An 18,270-nucleotide genomic window follows, 5' to 3' on the forward strand; every position below is an offset into this window, starting at 1 on the left:
TTTCTCTCATGTAAAGAAGTCCAAAGATAATCAGAGACCCAGGCCCCTTGCAACTGAGGTTCTGCCATCCTTAGTTCTTACATGCCACTCCTGGCCCAACATAGCTGCTCACACTCCAACATCACATCCACATTCCAACCATCAGGAGAAAAGATGGGAAGAAGGGGCTTAGGGCACATGCCAGCCTTTTATTCTTTTCTTTTTGTTTTTTCAATTTCACACAAAAGCTTACGCTTAATAGACCACAACTCAGTTAGATGGTTACATCTAGCTGCAAGAGAGGCTGGGAAATGTTTTGTATGGCCATGTGTTTCCTGGCAGACAATTCTTCATGGTTCTATTCCATTTCTGCACATCTTGCAAGTGAAGCAGTAACTGTCACTTGTTCCAGATTATCATCAGGATATAGTGAACATCCATGGAAGGTATATAGTACCCTCCTCCAGAGCAAAGAGCAGGCAAACTGCCCGTTATAAAAGATCTGGGTTCCCCAAGTTCCAGTTCATCTCCTGAAATGCAACCCACTGTGTGTTCAGGCATCATCACCCAGTCGTCTTTGTAAAGCCCTGTGGGAAGCAGGGCTGATACTCTTCTATTACTATTGCTGTGAGTAATGAACTGTCCATCTCTGACCCAGGAGTCTCAGCTCCCAGCAGCTATCACAGGGAGTAAGTAGAATAAAGTCTCAGACCTTCACAGTTCTTGACAGCGTTCAGCTAAGTGTTCAGCTAAGAATCAGGGTTTCTGCAGGGGTGTTTACTAGAAATCTACCACAGGTCCCTTCCAGCTACATAAACTGTCCACACAGGTGTTTTCAGGTGCCTCTGCCCCTCCCACAACCAAACAAAGGGCACAGCCTTCAGGTGGAACTCCAGCTACTTCCAGACTTCTAGCAGGGCCTGAAATGCCCAAAGACAGGGGTGCTAAGACACCTTTTCGCCTCCTCACCTCTGAGCATTCTCTCAGGGCCCCGTGGACTTCCTTCTTCCCATGTAGTCAGTTCGAAGATTCCAGAAGGGTGTTAAATGCTCTGGCTTCTGCATCTTGAATGACTTGGTGACCTTCTCTCAGTTCCCTGAACCAAACTGCCCCTCTTTCTCCATCCCCCACTCCATCTCCTCCAGCGCCCCTCCTCCCCACGCCCCCACCCTCCCACCAACATCTCCCAGGTCAGGTTCCCCTGGAGCTACAACCCTCATTCAGCCTGTTCTGCAGCTGCCTGCCCTGCCTAAGCCAGGTCTCCTCTGGGCAGTGAAGCTGGGGGCCCAGCCAGCCCATCTAAGCACCACTCCGGCCCCAGCCCCGACTCAAGATGCTCACATGTATGAGAAGAGGATCACCTTCAGTTCATTCTGCAGCCCCCTCAGTCTCCCTTCCCTTCCTCCTGCAAGCCAGGAATCCAAAGTCACCCTGAACTCCTCTCACCTCCCCATGACCATCCAGTCACCAAGCCCTGCCTCCTAAGTTTCTCTGGTGTCTGTCCCCTCTGCCCCAAACCTACCTACTGCCCTGGTTCAGACCCCACTGCCTCTGTTCTGGTTTCTCACTGCAGCCGCCCACCAGGTGCCCCGACCTCCTATCCAGGCTCCACAGAGTGCCCAAGTGACCATTCCAAGAAGTAAACTGACCAGCAGCCCTCACCTGCTGCTGAACAAGGTTCGAATGCCTTATCCTGGCACCTAAGACCTGACTGTTCCACCTGTCCCATTCATCTCTCTAGTCACCCTCTCCCAAACCCTCTCACATCAAGCCGCACTGGACTAGCCTGAAAGTCCCCAAAGGTGCCCTGTTCTCAAATGCCCCTGCGCTGTCGCACCTGTTCTGAATCCTGCAAATGCCCTTCTCCCCTCTCCCTGCCCTGCTTCCTGGGCACCTACTTCCTGTCCATCTTTCAAGACCCAGCTTAAGCATGCCCTCATTTGAGAAATGGTCTCCATGCTCCTCCACAACCCCAGCTGGGCTCTGCCCCTTGTGCTGCCACACAACTGTGTACACACATTATCTCCATCAGGACATGTCCCCCATTTATGCAGTTATCTGTTCACATTTTCTCTTCCTCCAGATGGTAAAATCCTGGCAAGCAGGGATCAGCTGTGTTCATCTTTGTGACCCGCCATGCTCAGTAAATCCTGGTTGACCGAATAAATGGATTGTCCCTCACTTTGCTCATCTCCAATTCCAAGGTTCACTCAATGGTGAGCTGTGACCGAAGTAACATAGCTCAAGAGAAAGGTCTCCCCTGAGGGTTTCAGGCTGGAAGATGATTCCAGGATGGAGAAAGAGGAACAGTGAGGCTGGGGAGGGGCAAATGGGAGGTTGCCCCTCATGGAGACCAAGGAATGGCAGCCAAGTGATGAGGGGCACAGAGAAGTCAGCTCCCAAAGGAAAAGCAGAACTGGGGGGGCATAGCCATATTCCCTGGCAGGTATGTGCACAGTGGAGGGACAGGGACAAGGAGGGGAGACCCAGTAGGGCCAGAATTTAAAACAGATGCTACCAGAGCCAGCAGACAGACCTGGAAGGAACACCTTAAAAGCACTCTCAGGCAATCCAGGGCTCAAGGTGTTTCCTTGGCCCCCAGGACAAGGAGCTCAGTCCAGGGCCAGGGACACTGCCTGCTGCCTCTCTGCCAAGGAGTGAGACCTTATACAGTGAGGTCCACATTGCATACTTAAAGGCTTCACACCCTGAATGCAACGTGAGATCCCTGACTGGGTCTTAGAACAGTAAGAGGACATGAGTGGAAAACATGAATCCAAAAGAAGTCAATCATTCGGTTAATAGTATTGCAGCAATGTTCATTTCTTCATTTTGGCAAACGTACCATGGTTAGGGAAGATGTTAACTTTAGGTGAAGAGAAGTGAAGAGTATTTGGGAACACGCCATACTATCTTGCAACTTTTCTGTAAGTCTAAATTCAGAGAGAAAGCAAAAGTTTAAACGGAAGGTAAAGGAGCAAAAATAAGGACATACGTTTAATTCTTAGTTAGAAATCTGAAGCCCTTTGCTGGATTCATTTATCCACGCAACAAATATTTACTGAGTATCTACTATGTGCCAAGTGTTGTTTTCAGAGCCAACCCCTGCCACCCTGGAGCTTACATTTTAGTGAGTCTAGAGCTTAATCTGTCTGCCTAGCACCACTCCATCCTACACACTCAGCTCCCAGGCCTGGAAAGCTGGGTCATCTCCTCCCCGGGTCACGTCAGGATCCAGGAAGGGGCTGTGCTTGATCTGCAAGTCAGGAGGCCTGAGGTGGCTCCAGGCTGCGCGCTGAGTTAGACACTGCCTCCAGGCTTCCGAGCGGTCATGGAAGCCCTCGTGCCCGGGCTTTCTCACTTGTAAAATGAGCAAAGTAGTAAGAAACCAACTTTGGCCCAGAGACATTCTGAAGTTCAGTGGGCATGAGAGTGTGTTCAAAGGATAAAAGTGCTTGTATTAATAGGACGGTTGTAAATATTTAGATTCAGACGAGGAAGTGGTTTAGGACCGCTCTTCTGTAGTTGCTACAAACCCTCCTCTTTCCGTTGTCAAAGAACTGAAGGAAAAAACCGAGGCAAACGTTGTGCGCTCACCCCGTGCAGGGGTCCAGGCTGGGCAGGCAGCCTGGACCAGCTCGATGACCAAGGCCAGGGGCAGGCCCACGCAGCGACTTGGTCCTCCGGGAGCCCCGCCGCCGCCGCCGCCGCGGGCAGGAAGCTCGGAGCGGTCTCCGCCCGCGCCAGCCTCGCTCCCAGGGGAGGGGTCGGCGGCGGTGGCGCCGCGCCCCGGACGGGGACCCGCGGCGAGGCGGGGGAGGGGGCCGGGCCAGGTACCGGAGGCCCGACCGCACCCCTTAGGAGGCCCACGCTGGCGACGCGGGCCGCGCCCCGCGAGGGGCCCGGCACAGGCGGCCCCGGCTGGCGCGGGCCCAGCCGCCTTCGGAGGGAAAGTTGTTGTTCAACCCTGAGGAATGCGGAGCCACCGCGGCGGCGGGCGGAAGCGGCGGGAGACCACAGCGGCCGCCGGCCGGGGCCGCGCTGGGGCGGCGCGCGGCGCGCTCGGCCCCGACGTAACGCGCGGGTGCGGCGCAGGGAGGGCGGCGGCCCGAGGGCCCGGCCGGCCCACGGCCCGGAGGCGACGGCCACGCGGCCCGCTGCTGCCGCGCAGGGCCGGGCGGCCACGCGCAGGCCCCCGCCTCTGGGCCTCTGGGAAGAGGCAGGGCCAAGGGCAGAGGCAAGAACCGCTCACCGAGAACCCCAGGAAGGCGGGGGGGTGTCTTTTCTGTCCCACGCCTGCAGAGTGCCTTGAACATAGTAGGCACTCAATAAGCAGTTTTGAAAGCGTGATCTAACGCCTCTTGACCTCAGTTTCCTCCTCGGTGCAACGAACGGTTTGATCTCTGAGGCCCCTAGCAACTCAGAAATTCTAGGATGCTGAGATTAAATCCCATGTGTACTGCTGTGGTTTTGCTTTTAGTTTTTCAGGGACATTTTTAGTGCTACCCTTTATGATGTGCCAGGAGTGAATCTGACACCAGATGGCTTTTTTTTTTTTTAAATAAGAAAGAAGACAAAGGGAGGGAGAAAAATATTTTCCAACTGGCAGTGCTGACAGCATTTTGGAAGAGAATCCAGGGAGGCAAAGAGGAGCTGTTTCAGCCTGATTCTTCCTCTTCCCGCACACTCTGCCACGCTGGCCTCCACCAGAAATGGGGTAGATCATATTGGAGCTTTTTATAGATGAGGCGAAGGGAGCATCATCACAGGAAACTCCACCCGGAGTTGGTGTTCCCTTTGTCCTCTCCCGCTCTCACGGAGGACTGGCCCCTTAGCCTCAGGGTTACGGATGCCAGCTATAGGCAGGGCTCTGGCTAAAGGCTGACACTGGTGTTAATTAGAAGAACAGAGACACCTCGCAAGTCAAAAGCTAGCGCTCGCTGCCTGGGGAACATCAAGGAAAAATAGCCAAAATGGCAGTGTGTCGTCTGGAATTCCTCTTCTCCTGGATCCAACTCCCTCTCCTTACACAGGGAGGAAGGGAACTGGTCCTTGCTCAGAATGGCCTCTAGCTCGGTTCGGAGCGTTGTGGCAAGGAGAAGGGAAATTCCTAGAATGAGCCAATTTGGCAGCGTGTACAGTGGTGTCAAAGGGGATGCTCGCAGTCAGGCTGCTTGGGTTCAAGTCCTGACTGCACCACTTACTAGTCATTTGACTAGGACGGCGACTTTACCTCTCTGTGCCTTAGTTTCTTCCACTGTAAAATGGAATAAAGTCCCACACTCCCCCCACCCCTTGTGGTCTGCATCTTCAACAGACCGAAAAGGTAAGCATTTAATATTTTTCTCATTTGTTCAGCTACAGGATCCTCCAAACTAGGACCTCTTGCTTGGGTACAGGATCCTTGAAGAGCCCCACTGTGGCACTGGCACCTCTGGGCAAACAGATCTCAATCCAGCTAACTGGTTCCTCCCTCGTCCTCCTTCACATCCCCAGGAGACTGGAGGAAGGCAGCACAGGATGAGCAGGAATCATGCATCAGGCTCCAACTTGATGAATCACCCAGAAGGAATCTGGGGGGCTCAGTAAGAAAGGGGCCACCCTTAACCCTTGGGGAAGAAGGGAGCAGTGGGTGAGGAGAGGGGTCTGTTGGTGCTAGGTTGGGAAGTTGTGGTCAGTGCAGTAGACAACGAGGAACTTGTGACGGCCACCAAGGTAAATGATCCTATTGCGTGTCCTTTTTTCTGCTGATAAACTGTTTTCTAATTGTTTAAGATGCAGAGTTCTTAATCCTTTACCAGCAAGCTCCTTGAGACCAGGTTGTCTTTACACACACACACACACACACACACACACACACACTCCCAGGAGAGGCTACACAAAAAGTAAGCACTCTGGAAATGCTTATTGATTTGGCTGAGCTGTTTGTTACATAATGAATGTGTGTGTCCCACCCCAAATTCATTTGTTGAGCTCCTACCCCAGTGTTATGGTGTTAGGAGGTGGGACCTCTGGGTGATCAGGTCATGAGCCCTCATGAATGGAATCAGTGCTCTCTTAAAAGACACTGCGTAGAGCTCTCCTGCCTCTTCTGCCGCGTGGGCACCCTGCTAGAAAGCAGCCATCTATGAACTGGGAAGCAGGCCCTCAACAGACACGGACTCTTCCTGCACCTTGATCTGGAAACGGGAACGTGACAAATTTCTGTTGTTTATGACCCACCCGGTCTATGGTATCATGTTGTAGCAGTCTGAACCAAGACATGTTAGAACAGAGGAAAGGGCTAGAACTCCAGACTGGTTGGACAAAGGGAGACAGGAGGTAGCTGGGCACTCAGGGACCAGAGGGTCATCTGCTTGCCCCACGTGTCTTTCCTTCAACCCACAGGCTCTCCCTCCAAATACTCCATTCAAACGTTCCCACCTTCTAGAAAGTCACTGACATCTCAGTTCCCAACCTGTCCTCACAAAGGAGCTAATGTCCATGGCAGACCTGGGAAAATACATGTCTTCAGCTACTCTGTCACTCCTGGCCTGTGTGAGCCCCCAAGGCAAGCTTTGCTGCCACGTCTTTCCCTTCCTGGCACGGGCACTGGACTCCCAGCCAGGACAGAGCCAACTGCTGCTGCCCTGAGGCACTTCCTGGAATCTCCATATGGTTCTTTGGGTGGCTGGCTCACTCCCACCCTTTGGGTCTCCTCTTCAGAGCGGGCTTTCTTGACCACCATCTATCACAATTAACGGCACCCCTAAGACTACCTTCCATTACTTTACCCTGTGACTTTTGTTCACTGTGTCTCCACTCCACCCAGACTGAAAGTTCCCTAAGAGCAGGGGTCTTGGCTCCTGCTCATCACCATATCCTAGCCCCTTTCACAGTGCCTGGTATACAGTCAGTCTCTGCTTAATGGCTGGTGGCCTCCTCCCAGAGTTATTCCCCTTCCTCTAGCATTTTTAGTCAGTTCTTACCTATAAGGTAATTCTTGTATCTCCAAATTATGCATCAGCCTCCTTTATTTTGAAAACTTACTAATCCCACTCTTCAGCTGTCAGCTTATTTTCCCCTCCTTTACCCCACCAGCTATCAAGGAAAGATATCTGGCAGTGTCTTATGTGTTAGGCTCTTTTGGTTGAAAGCAACAGAAGACCAACTAAAAGCGGCTCAAACAATGAACAAGTATATCATTGTTCAGAGGCAGAAAAAGTTAATTCCACCTTCGAAGAAGGCAGGCCTCCAGGTAGCTCCTCATTCTGTGGCGACCCACTGGCCTGGTGGGCTTCCCCTTGCGTCTCATTGGCCAGGGTTGCACCACGTGCCTAGGTCTAAGCCAATCACTGGCAAGGAGGCAGAAGCACCCTGATTGGCTGCTTAGACTTACCAACTTTCATCTCCTGCAGCTGAGGGGGGTTCCCTTCCCTGAGTTCAGGGCAGGTAAATTCTGGAACAAAATCAAGGCTCACCAGCACAGGAAAAAGGTAGGGAGTGGCAGCAGAATCTATGAGCTGCCCAATAAGCTTTCAATAAATTGTTTTTCTGTTTAAGTTAGCCAGAGTTGGTTTCTGTGGCCTGTAACCACAGAATTCTGGCTGATGCAGCTCTGGGGCTGCACAGTGAGGAGTGACAGGAGCGGCATTCATGGCCAGGAGGAGTGAGGTCAGCACACAGCCGTGAGATGGAACAGAAGGGCCACACAAGGAGCAGACGTGAAAGAGCCCCGAGACCCCGGAAACAGTTCGTGAGGCTTTGAGAGCTGGGTTATTAGGGCTTAGAGCCAGAGGCTGTGTATTTCAAGTGACTGTACTGTGATTACACCCCCAGGCTATGTAACCTGGGGAAGGAGGTCATATGGATGTTCAGTGAATACTCAAGTGGACTGAAGTGGCCTGCCTCTCTTTTAAAATCTCTATCCTTCCTTGGTGTCCAAGAGGCCATCCATGTAGATGACTGGCCTTTCCCACCCACTGCCTTTCCTGCAGTAGACGTGAGCAATCACATAGCCATTTCCCCCATGTCTCACCCACCTCAGGGACGTGCTGCTTTGTGGTTCTGCACTTGAGTGGCTCTCCCATCTCTGACCCAAGACTCCACCGTCTCTCAGACCTGCCCCATCCTCAAACCTGCGACTCACACCTTCTGTCTCTGACCTTAAACTCCTTTCCTTCCTCACCTCTTCTCGGCTGCCCACTCCCACTGAGCCTGCTTTGAAGAACTTGGTCCAGTCCCTGGCACGTAATGGACATCCCGTTAGTGGTTACCAGTATTGCCTCATTCTCTTCTGCCTTGTGGCAAATGTGCTGCTCCAAAGCCAGCCACTTTAGCCCTGCCCCATTCTAGAATGTCCCCCACCTGTCTCGCTCTCTCCAAGCTGGGGGTTACTCTCTGCCTCTCAGTACCTCCCACCCGGTTCCCTGTGTCCTCACCACGGATTCTGACTGTCTCACCTCAGCTTGGCCTCACTGGTGCCCAGCAATCCTTGTTATCTCTGGGAGGCGCCAATCACGTCCCCCCAACAGCTCTTCTAAGCTCCTGAAGCTCCTCTCCTCCCCTGCTCACCTTCCTCCTACAGGTGATCCCCCCCCCCCTTTGTCAGCAGGAGCAGGAGTTTCAGGCGCAGACGGCACTTCTGTCCACCTCAGGAGGACATCTCAGACTTCTGGTCACGAGATAGTGGAGTACAGCCCTTTCTGTCCCCTTTTTCTCTCAAAAAATCACTTCCAAAATGACAAGAAGAAGAATCAGAAACAGAAGCCCAAATCCCATCTTCAACTAAACTTGGAGACATTAAGAATCCTGAACCACGTCATACGAAAACAGAGAGTGGATGGGAGAGTGGCAAGTGGCTAGGAAAGGCAGGCCCAGAACATCCAGAGGCATGTGCCCAGGAGAAGCAAGCTGACCCCTCCCTCAGAACCCCAGCAAAGCTAGGAATTAGAAGCAGCAAGGAAACTAGAAGGCGGGGGTCTAAAAACTGGGGGCTTATTTGAAGATCTACTGAAAGAGCAATTTGACAGTCAGGAAACTCAGAGGCCCCAGTGCAATCAAGTGACTTATTGTGTCCCCTTCCCCACTCATGCAGGAGACAGGAAGATCGCTTCTGGAGATACAGCTTTGAAACAGAGAGATGCTGGTCTTTGGGGGTGGGGGGAGGGGGGAATGGAGAAGAGGTGGGATCAAAAGCTCAGTGAGGGGGGAGGGTACAGTCCTAGTGGTAGAGTGGTTGCTTAGCATGCATGAAGTCCTGGGTTCAATCCCCAGTACCTCTATTAAAATAAATCAACAAATCCAATTACTTCCCCCCTAAAAAAAATTTTTTTAAAAAGCAGCTGAGTGAAAGTTGGCATTCTGATTGTGTAACTCGTCCTACTTGCCACATACCTCTCCCCACCCCCCACACTCCACCCACTTGGAGGACCCTGGGCAGTTGGGCTTATAACCTTCAAGCAGGACGCTAGACTAGAAGATCCTATTCTGGAAAAACAGAACTGTGCCAATGATACTGACAATCAGGGCTCCCCAAGGAAAGAGTCCAGCCAGCTACCCAGTTGCCCTAACTTGAGTCCACAGTGAGTGCTTCCAACTGGCTCTCCAGTGCCTCCTTCTCAAGCGTGAACAGACAGCCAAGGAAGACCAGACAACTAAGGAAATTCTCCTAACTGATACAAATCAAAACAACAGAAAACACAAAATCAGAGGAAACAGAGACAATAAAGGGAGAAGAACATTTCAAATGAATGTCCTCGAAGAGATGACACTGCATGCATCCAGAGATGGAGAACATGAAATCGTTCAGAACAGAAAGAACAAGGAACATGAAAGCACTTCTGAAATTTTTTAAGAAAGAAAGAAAGAAAGAGAAAAAGGGTCGTATTACATACTTAATAAATGGATTGGGATATAACATTGGGGATATCAGAATATAGAAGAAAGAGATGGTTAATAAAAGAGAAATAATAATAAAATTAGAGGATCAGTTCTCTTGTATTGTATCCTTTTATCCAGCATTCTAATAATAAGAGTGATAAAAATTTGAAAGAAATAATAAAGAAATTCCCAGAATTATAGGACATAAAATGTTATAACAGATTTTAATAGATGTTAAGCTTTAGCATTCATCAGAATATGTGGAGGGCTTGTTAAAGCACAGATTGTTAAAATACACATCCACAAACACACACGGAATATTATTCATATTATTCAGCCGTTAAAATACAGAAGGTAATCTTGCCATTTGTGACATGAATGGACCTCAGAGGCTTTCTGCCAAGTGAAGTAAGTCAGACAGAGAAAGACAAATACCATGATCTCACTTATATGTGGAATCTAAAAAACAAAAACAAAACAATAAAACCAGGCTTATTGCCAGAGGCCGGCGGTGGGGTTGAGAGAAATGGGTGACCAGGGTCAAAAGGTACAAACTTACATTTATAAAATAAGGAAGTCACAAGGATACAATGTACACACGGTGACTATAGTTAACAATACTATATTGCATATCTGAAAGTTGCTGAGAGAGTCAATCTTAAAAGTTCTCATCACAAGAAAAAAGTGTAACTATATATGGTGACTGAAGTGAACTCGACTTATTGTGATCATTTCACAATGTATACAAATATTGAATTACTATGTTGTGCACCTGAAACTAATATAATGTTTTGTGTCAATTACACCTCAATAAAAACAACAACAACAAAGCACAGATTGCTGGGACCTCTCACCAGAGTTTCTGATTCAGTAGATGTGAGGTAGTTGCCCCCAGGCAGAGGATAAAAATTTGCATTTCTAACATATTCAGGTGATGCTGATGGTGCTGGTTGAGGACCACACTTCAAAAACCACTGTTAGATTAAAAAGACCTATCAAGGACCATGAAAAATGACCCGTGCTGATAAACTGTGACGTTTTAATATATCAGGGATAACAGAGAGTCCTAAAAGGGGCGGGGAGGGGAATTCAAAGTCTCAGGAATCAAAATAGCATGAGATAAATACAAAACAGAAATAGACTCACAGACATAGAATATAAACTTGTGGTTGCCAAGGGGGCGAGGGGTGGGAAGAGATAGACTGGGATTTCAAAATTGTAGAATAGATATACAAGATTATACTGTATAGCATGGGGAAATATACACAAGATCTTATGGTAGCTTACAGAGAAAAAAATGTGACAATGAATTTATACATGTTCATGTATAACTGAAAAATTGTGTTGTACACTGGAATTTGACACAACATTGTAAAATGATTATAAATCAATAAAAAAAAAGTTTAAAAAAAATAGCATGAGACTTCTCAATTCCAATCAGAGTCTGCAAGATAAGGAGGCAATATCTTCAAACTTCTGAAGGAAAATGATATTCAACCTAAAATTCTATACCCAGCCAAAACTAGTCATCAAGAGTGAGGGTAGGATAAAGCAATTTTAGGCAGGTAAAAGTCGCTAAATCTTACCTCCCAGGCATTCTTTCTCAGGAAGCTACTGGAGGATGTGCTTCATCCCAACAAGGAAGTAAACTGAAGAAGAGGAAGATACTGGGTCCCTGAAAGAGGAAAAGGGCAAAGAGAATTCTTAATGATTGGCCATGGGAAGTCCAAGGGTGACAGGTGTGCTACAGGCAACACATACAGAGAAAACCGGAAGGATGGAGTGCCCCAGGACAAATGTTTCCTAGGAAAAATAACACAGAACCGATAAGATTATATGACAGGTTTGGTCATATGCAAAACTGTACTGAGAAGGCGTTTTACAGAACTGTTGACGGGTGTGGGAAGACGCCGAGCCAGAGATTCAAAGAAAACCAAGCAAATAAAAAATGAGGCAGTTAACTCCAGGAAAAACAAAAAAAGTTGTACAAGAAAGGAAACGTAAACAGAGCATACAGCAACTAAGTTATATTAGAAGAGGAAATGTAACCAGCATACTTGCCTCAAAAGTAAACACTATTTTCAAAGTCAATAATGAGATCACTGAACATGGATTTGACCATAAATTATGATATAAACATAATGGGGGTGAGGAGAGGGGGAAGAGGCAAGTAAAAGAATCAAAATCCTTATCTACCAAGATGAGAAGTCAACAAATTGGACGGATGAACCCAGAAAAGCAGTACATACACCATTTAGAAATAAGGAAGGAAATACCAGAAGAAACAGCCAAACTGAGTTGAAAGCAGTTGCCCCTGCGGCCTAGGATAAAGGTTGGGAGAAAGGCCAGTGGGACTTCTGTTTTTGTTACAGGCCCTTTATAACTATTTGATTTTTCAGCTATGTGTATGTATTTTCTTGATAAAAATAAATATTAATTTTGTAAAGCAACTATGAAAGAACGTGTCACATCCTCCACTACAGAATGCCTGTGGGGCCTCCTGTGTCCTCAAAGGAGCAGGGGTCTCCCTGTGTTCATCCTCTCCCGGGTGGGCATTACTCATCAGCTCAGCCCATTTCTTCTCCCAAATGCACTCTCTCTGTCTCCTCTTGTTCTGTCAGCCATCAGCAGGGTGGCTGTACTCCAGCCCTACTGAGCTGTCAGTCCCCAGAACGTGCTTCTGGGACTTTGCACGCACTGTGCCCTCTACCCAGAAGACTATTCTTTCCTATTCCACTCTCACCCCAACCCATTAAGGATAGGTTATACTTCAGGCCTCAGCTTAGATAACGCATCCTCCTTCCCAACCTACTCTGGGCTAAGGGCCCCTCCTCTGTGTTTCCTGCGGCTGCGCTTCCCGGCTGTGGCTCTCAGCACACGGTACTGCAAATGCCCCTCACCTGTCTAGCTTTCCCACTAGCCTGTAAGCTCTATGAAGACAGGCACGCTGTCTTAATCACTGTAGCCCCGGGACAAGGCCTGGAGCCTGGTAAAACAGTCAGTACTGGTGCAAATGGCTGAATGCATGACTCATATTAGGAAAGGCTCAAAAAATATTTGAATGAGTAATAAATAGTCTAATGTAGACCTCCCGCTCCATCCAAAATAGGCCTCCTTTCTGTCGTCTCCATCCTACCCTCTACACTCTCTCTGTCCTACAAGGTCATACTTCCCAGGCAAGTTGGCTGTGGCCAGTGCCTCAACTTCCAATCTACTCACTCCTGCCTTGACCCTACAAAGAAGCCAAAAGGCCCCTTCCTGTGACCAAGTTCAGCTCCAGTACAGGGCTTTCTGAGTTCACACTAGACTAGAGTGAGCAGCTTAGGGACTGTCTGCCCAGCCGGGAAGGCAATCAAGCCCCTTTTGGTGCCTTGTCTCCACGCCCAAAGTACAGCTCTCAGAGGTTTGGGGTCCAGGCTAAGCAGCGGGGACACGGCTGGCTCTTGACTTTGGCCTCACAAGGATCCGTCTAGGCATAAACGAAGCTGACTGGCTCTCCCCAGTCTTCTCACCTCCCTGTCCATTTTGCAGAGAGTCTAGCCCTTCGAGCCGGCACGCCTTGGCGACTCCCGGCCGGCGTCTTCCAGTGAGAACGGTATGGCGGGCCCTGCCCGAGGGCCAGGGAGGATGCGAGGTGAGAGACCCGAGTGCTCCGCGCGGGCCAAGCACGCAGTAGGCGCTGAAGGGTAAAACCCTGCCGCGCATCACTCCCAAAACGAAGCTGGCCTCCTCGAGGTCTGAGGAGAAGGCTCCAGAATCTGCAGGACTGGAAAGCCTCTAGGTCGCCAGCCTGGGGCAGGGGCGTCCTGCCGCCCCACCCCCAGCGCGCCACGTGACCTCAAAGGGCCGCCAGGGGGTTGGAATGCGGCGACCTAAGCGGTGCCCCCGGAGGGGCCGGCGGCGCGGCGGCGCGGGGCGGGGGGTGGGGGAGGAAGGGGCCGCACCCGGGGCCGCGAGGCCGGGAGGGCTGGGGGCGGGGCGCCGAGGGGGCCCTTCTTCCCTTTCCCCACCGCGCGCGCTGGGGGAAGCGAGGGTAGGAGATGGTTTGGCTTCGTCCAGGAAGCCTGTAAATACGGGCCGAGAAACTCGATCTGCTCCTGTCGCTTCCCTATTTAGGAGAAGGGAGGGAGCCAGGCGATTAGTGGCTCCTGGGGGCGCAGGTCACGTGGATGCCCAGGCCTAGCTGGGGGGAGGGAGAGGCTGTGCTCCTGAGGAACCCGGATCGAGGCAGGCTCGGCGGCTCCCGCCCCATATAGATCCATTTGTCCTCATCTTACAGGCTCGAGCAGTGACCATGGGGTGGGAAAGTCGAGGGTCTGCGCTACTGCGGGTTCGTCCACCCCACCCTCCCTTTCCAAATGCCTGGGCGACGGTGTCCGTCTATTCCACCAAGCCTCAGTCGGCTCGGCCTCGTTTCCAAAGCCCGGGTGAGAAGTGAAGGACTCCTGAGTCCCACACTCCTGCACCTGTGGTGGCCAGCAGGCGCCGAAGCTCTGCTCCGGGTCTGGGACTCCCCTGTCCTGGGTGGTGGAGAAAGTGTCTAGGAGGCTGGCATCCTGCCTCCCAGCTTCACTGGCTCAGTGGCCCAGGAGATCAGCAGTGCCCAGGAAGGAAAGTGCCTACGGGGACTAGCTTCCAACAGAGCCTACTGTGTGCCAAGCTCTGTGAGGGCACCGGAGTGTGGTGAAAAACAGATTGTGCCTGCCCTCAAGCAGCTTACACTGGAGTGGTGGGAACAGTCAAGCAAACGAGAATGAAAATACAGGAGCAAAGAGGAGCATCTGAGTCAGGCTGGGACCTGGGAGGATCTGAGGAAGAGGTGGCACTTGAATTGTATTTTAAAGGATGAGGAGTCATCACACAGGGGTTGGGGAAGAGGCATCCAGGCAGAAAGAACCGCCTGTGCAGAAGTGTGGAAGCACACACAGTGCCAAAGAATCACAGGTGCCTACTTTCACAGGACAGAAGCCCGGGCGATATGGGGAAGGTGTGTGAGATGGTGCGGGTAAATCACCACGAGCCAGAGCGAGGCATCTGATCTTGTCCTGCAAGTCATGGGGAACTGCTGAATCATTCTATATAGACAGGATCAGATTTGCATCTTCTAGGAGAGCTGGGGATGGATTTGGATTGGGGCCCTAGAGAAGGAGAGATTAGGTGATTAGGTGCCTGTTGCCAGCCTCCCCTGAGACAGCAGTAGTGGGAATCGGAAGAATGAAAAGGCCTGACAAATACTGGTGAGGCAAAGAGCCACTTGGCTTCAGGATGGATTGGGGATGGGTATGAGTGGGAAGGAAGATTCTTGGGTGACCTCAGGTTTCTGGCTTGGAGAACCAGGCAGATGATGGGTGCAGAAGGCAGGGTTGATGATAATGAGAGTAATATTTATTGAGCATCTCCAGTGTTTCAGGTGCTCAGTGCTTCACATATTATCTCATTTAATCCTCATAATAACCTATGAAATAGGTACTATTGTTATCCCCATTTTAGGGTGAAGAAACTAAATCAGGAGGTCCAATAACTAAGTACTAGGGTTGGGATGATGCACATGCCTGCGCCCTGCAGAATTCCTCATCTCCAATCTGAAGCCCCAGGGAGCTTCCCAGGCTACTCTACGAAGAAGCTATAGCCACTGCCACTAACCCTCCCTTCCTCCCCAGCCCCCTGGCATCTGGTAGTCCCCACAACTGTTCAGTCACTGTCACTGGGTCTTTTTCAACCCACCTCATCTCACCCCTAGGACCTTGCCCTGAACAGCCAGGACAGGACCCCACAAGCCTTGTGACAGGAGGGCAGAGGGCTCCGGAACTGCGGTGCTGAGACCCCACCTTCCCAGTTACAATGCGAAACGGAACTGAGACTCTGCAGGAACAATCAGAGAAAGCAAGAAAATGGATGTGTTCCATTTGTAATAAAAAATTGTTTTTAATTTAATGGAAAATTTCAGTGACATCAGAGGGTCATGAAAGGGTCTCCTTGGGCTCAACCCTGTATTTATTTTCTGTGGGGGAAGGGGCAGGGTTCTGGAGCAAGTGTGCACCTCCTGTAAAGGAAGCTCCTCCAGCTCCGTTTCCCTTTCCCAAACCTTGGCTCAGAAACACCCAGTCCAACCCAAGTAACCATGGGAGACAGGCACGGATGGCACTCCTTTGAGCCCCACCCTCACTACCCCACTACTTGACTTGGGGTGGGAGTCGGGGAGAGAAGGTGTGTTGTTTCCAAACTGCCTCTCATCAACCTTCAGGTGGAGGTAAAGTTGAGATAATGGGATGGAACAGGTAGGTGACCAGAGATAGTCCATAAGCTTTCTTTTGGGAGAGTTGTTAGGCCTAGAGAGCCCTGGCCTCAGCTACCAACCTTGAACATAATTAAACAGAGCCTACCCAAAGTCACACAGCCAGCAGATGGCCCAGGGCCTGGAGGCAGAAGGTTATTTACCAGGCTGCTTGAGGCAGAAGTTAGCCGTTTCACCTCCCCCACCCCCTTAATTGTAGGGAAGAGGTCCATCATGACCCCAGAGAGCTTTCTAGGGCAGAGATCTGTAATCTGGGGACAGAGCAGGGAGAAGCCCGTGGCATCATGAGTCCAGGCCCTGCCAGTCTGTGTTCCAGGCTCCAATAAAGCTGCCACTGCCTTTGTAGTTTCTGGAGGCACAAAGGCCCTCACCAGGCCTCTCTGGGACCTTTCTCTCATCTGACCTCTCCACCCTGGGTTATATGTGCACCCTTGTGCCTCTGGCCTTAGAAGGGCTTCTCTATGTTTCCCTGTAAATGAACCTTTCTTTGACATCAGAGCAAGAGGTACTTGAGGGCTATCTCCCGCGTGTCTTTCAGGGATAGCTGGAGCCCTACACACAGAAGACGTCCACAGCATGCAGAGATGAAAGCAGTATGGTTCCAAAGATGGGGTCACAACCTGGTGGTGAGTCGTGAAATCCATTTAGAGAGTCATGGCCAGCATTTAAAACAAATGAAATAGGATGCAATAAATAGAAAGCATCAGAATGCACACACATAGCAGGATAAGTATTGTCCCATGAAACTTGCTTTAGCCATCTCACAATACAAAACGTGTTCCTTTTTTCCTTTAAATTGAAGTATAGTTGATTTACAATGTGTTAGTTTCTAGTGTACAGTAAAGTGATTCAGTTATATGCATATATCTATTCTTTTTTGTATTATTTTCCATTATGGATTATTACAGGATATTGAATATATTTCCCCATGCTACCAAAATTTGTTTATTGCTGTGGGTCACCGAACCCCTCGTTCAGAACACTGGTTAAGACATAGAGTCAAGACTAGTATAGCAAATAGATAAAGAAAGCTTACCTGCTCTGTGTTAGGCATTATGCTAGATTCAAAATGAATTTAATACAGTCTCAATTCATCTTCTGGTTGGGAAGTCAGTAAGCAAACTGTCTGCAAAACATGATGCTAAGTGTTCTGAGAGAGTATGTAGGAGGCTAGAAAGCTCTGATGTGAGAGTGGGTATCTGGGAGGGCTTCCCAGAGGAGGTGAGGCAGTCAGCCATTCTTAGCAAGAAGTCAATGACTGGGTTCTAATATCTCTTCCATCCTATAGATAAGAAAGGAACTATGGTAAGGTGTAAGATTCAAGTCTTAAAGTTTAAAGACAACTTCTAGCCCTGCCTCCTCTTCTTAACAAGCTGTGAGACCTTAGGTGAGTCAGTTAACCTTTCCAGACCCTGTTTCCTCACCTACAAAATGGGTATATCTGCTCTGTCAACCTCAAAGCAGTAAGAGATCAAATGAGACAGAAAATGTATGTGAAAGTACTTTGTAAGCTATAAAAGGGGGAGGGATTTTCTCTATGGACAAGAAAATGGAAGTGCAGAGAGGTCAAGAGGTTAAGTGCCCAACACTCCAGAGCTGGGAGTAGCAGGCATCCCTCAATCCTCAATCCTCAGTTCCTGCCTTCACTCCTCCTTCTCCCACTGCAGCTGAACTACCCCGCAAGAGGGTGGGGGCAGGGCCCAAAAGGCCCCCTAGCAACCTGCCTATTGAAGATTAACCTTAAGAATCCTTTTGTTTTAATGATTTTTAGATAATGATGGAAGGTAAAGATGTGAGAACTCTTCCTTTTCCCTTCTGTTAATGAATTAGTATCTACCCAAACTCAATGTTTAAAGTTACATAAGCATCATTCAGATCTTCTGTAACAGCTACTTTCATTTTGGAGAAATTAAAGTGGTGTTATATAAAAAGGTTTTGTGTATGTATATGTAGGAACAGAAGGAACAGGTACACATGAGCACTGTTAGGGCACACAGGCACATACACATCACCACCTCACCTGTCCCCATGGGGAGAAGGTATTTGACAGTATCTGTAGAGTTTAGCTGTGACCTGCTTGTCTTCCAACCCCCAGTGAGACCTGGTGCAGGTGGGGCAATGGGAACTATAGTAGG

The sequence above is a fragment of the Camelus dromedarius genome, chromosome 11 (assembly GCF_036321535.1).
Source record: "Camelus dromedarius isolate mCamDro1 chromosome 11, mCamDro1.pat, whole genome shotgun sequence".
Taxonomy (NCBI): Eukaryota; Metazoa; Chordata; class Mammalia; order Artiodactyla; family Camelidae; genus Camelus; species Camelus dromedarius.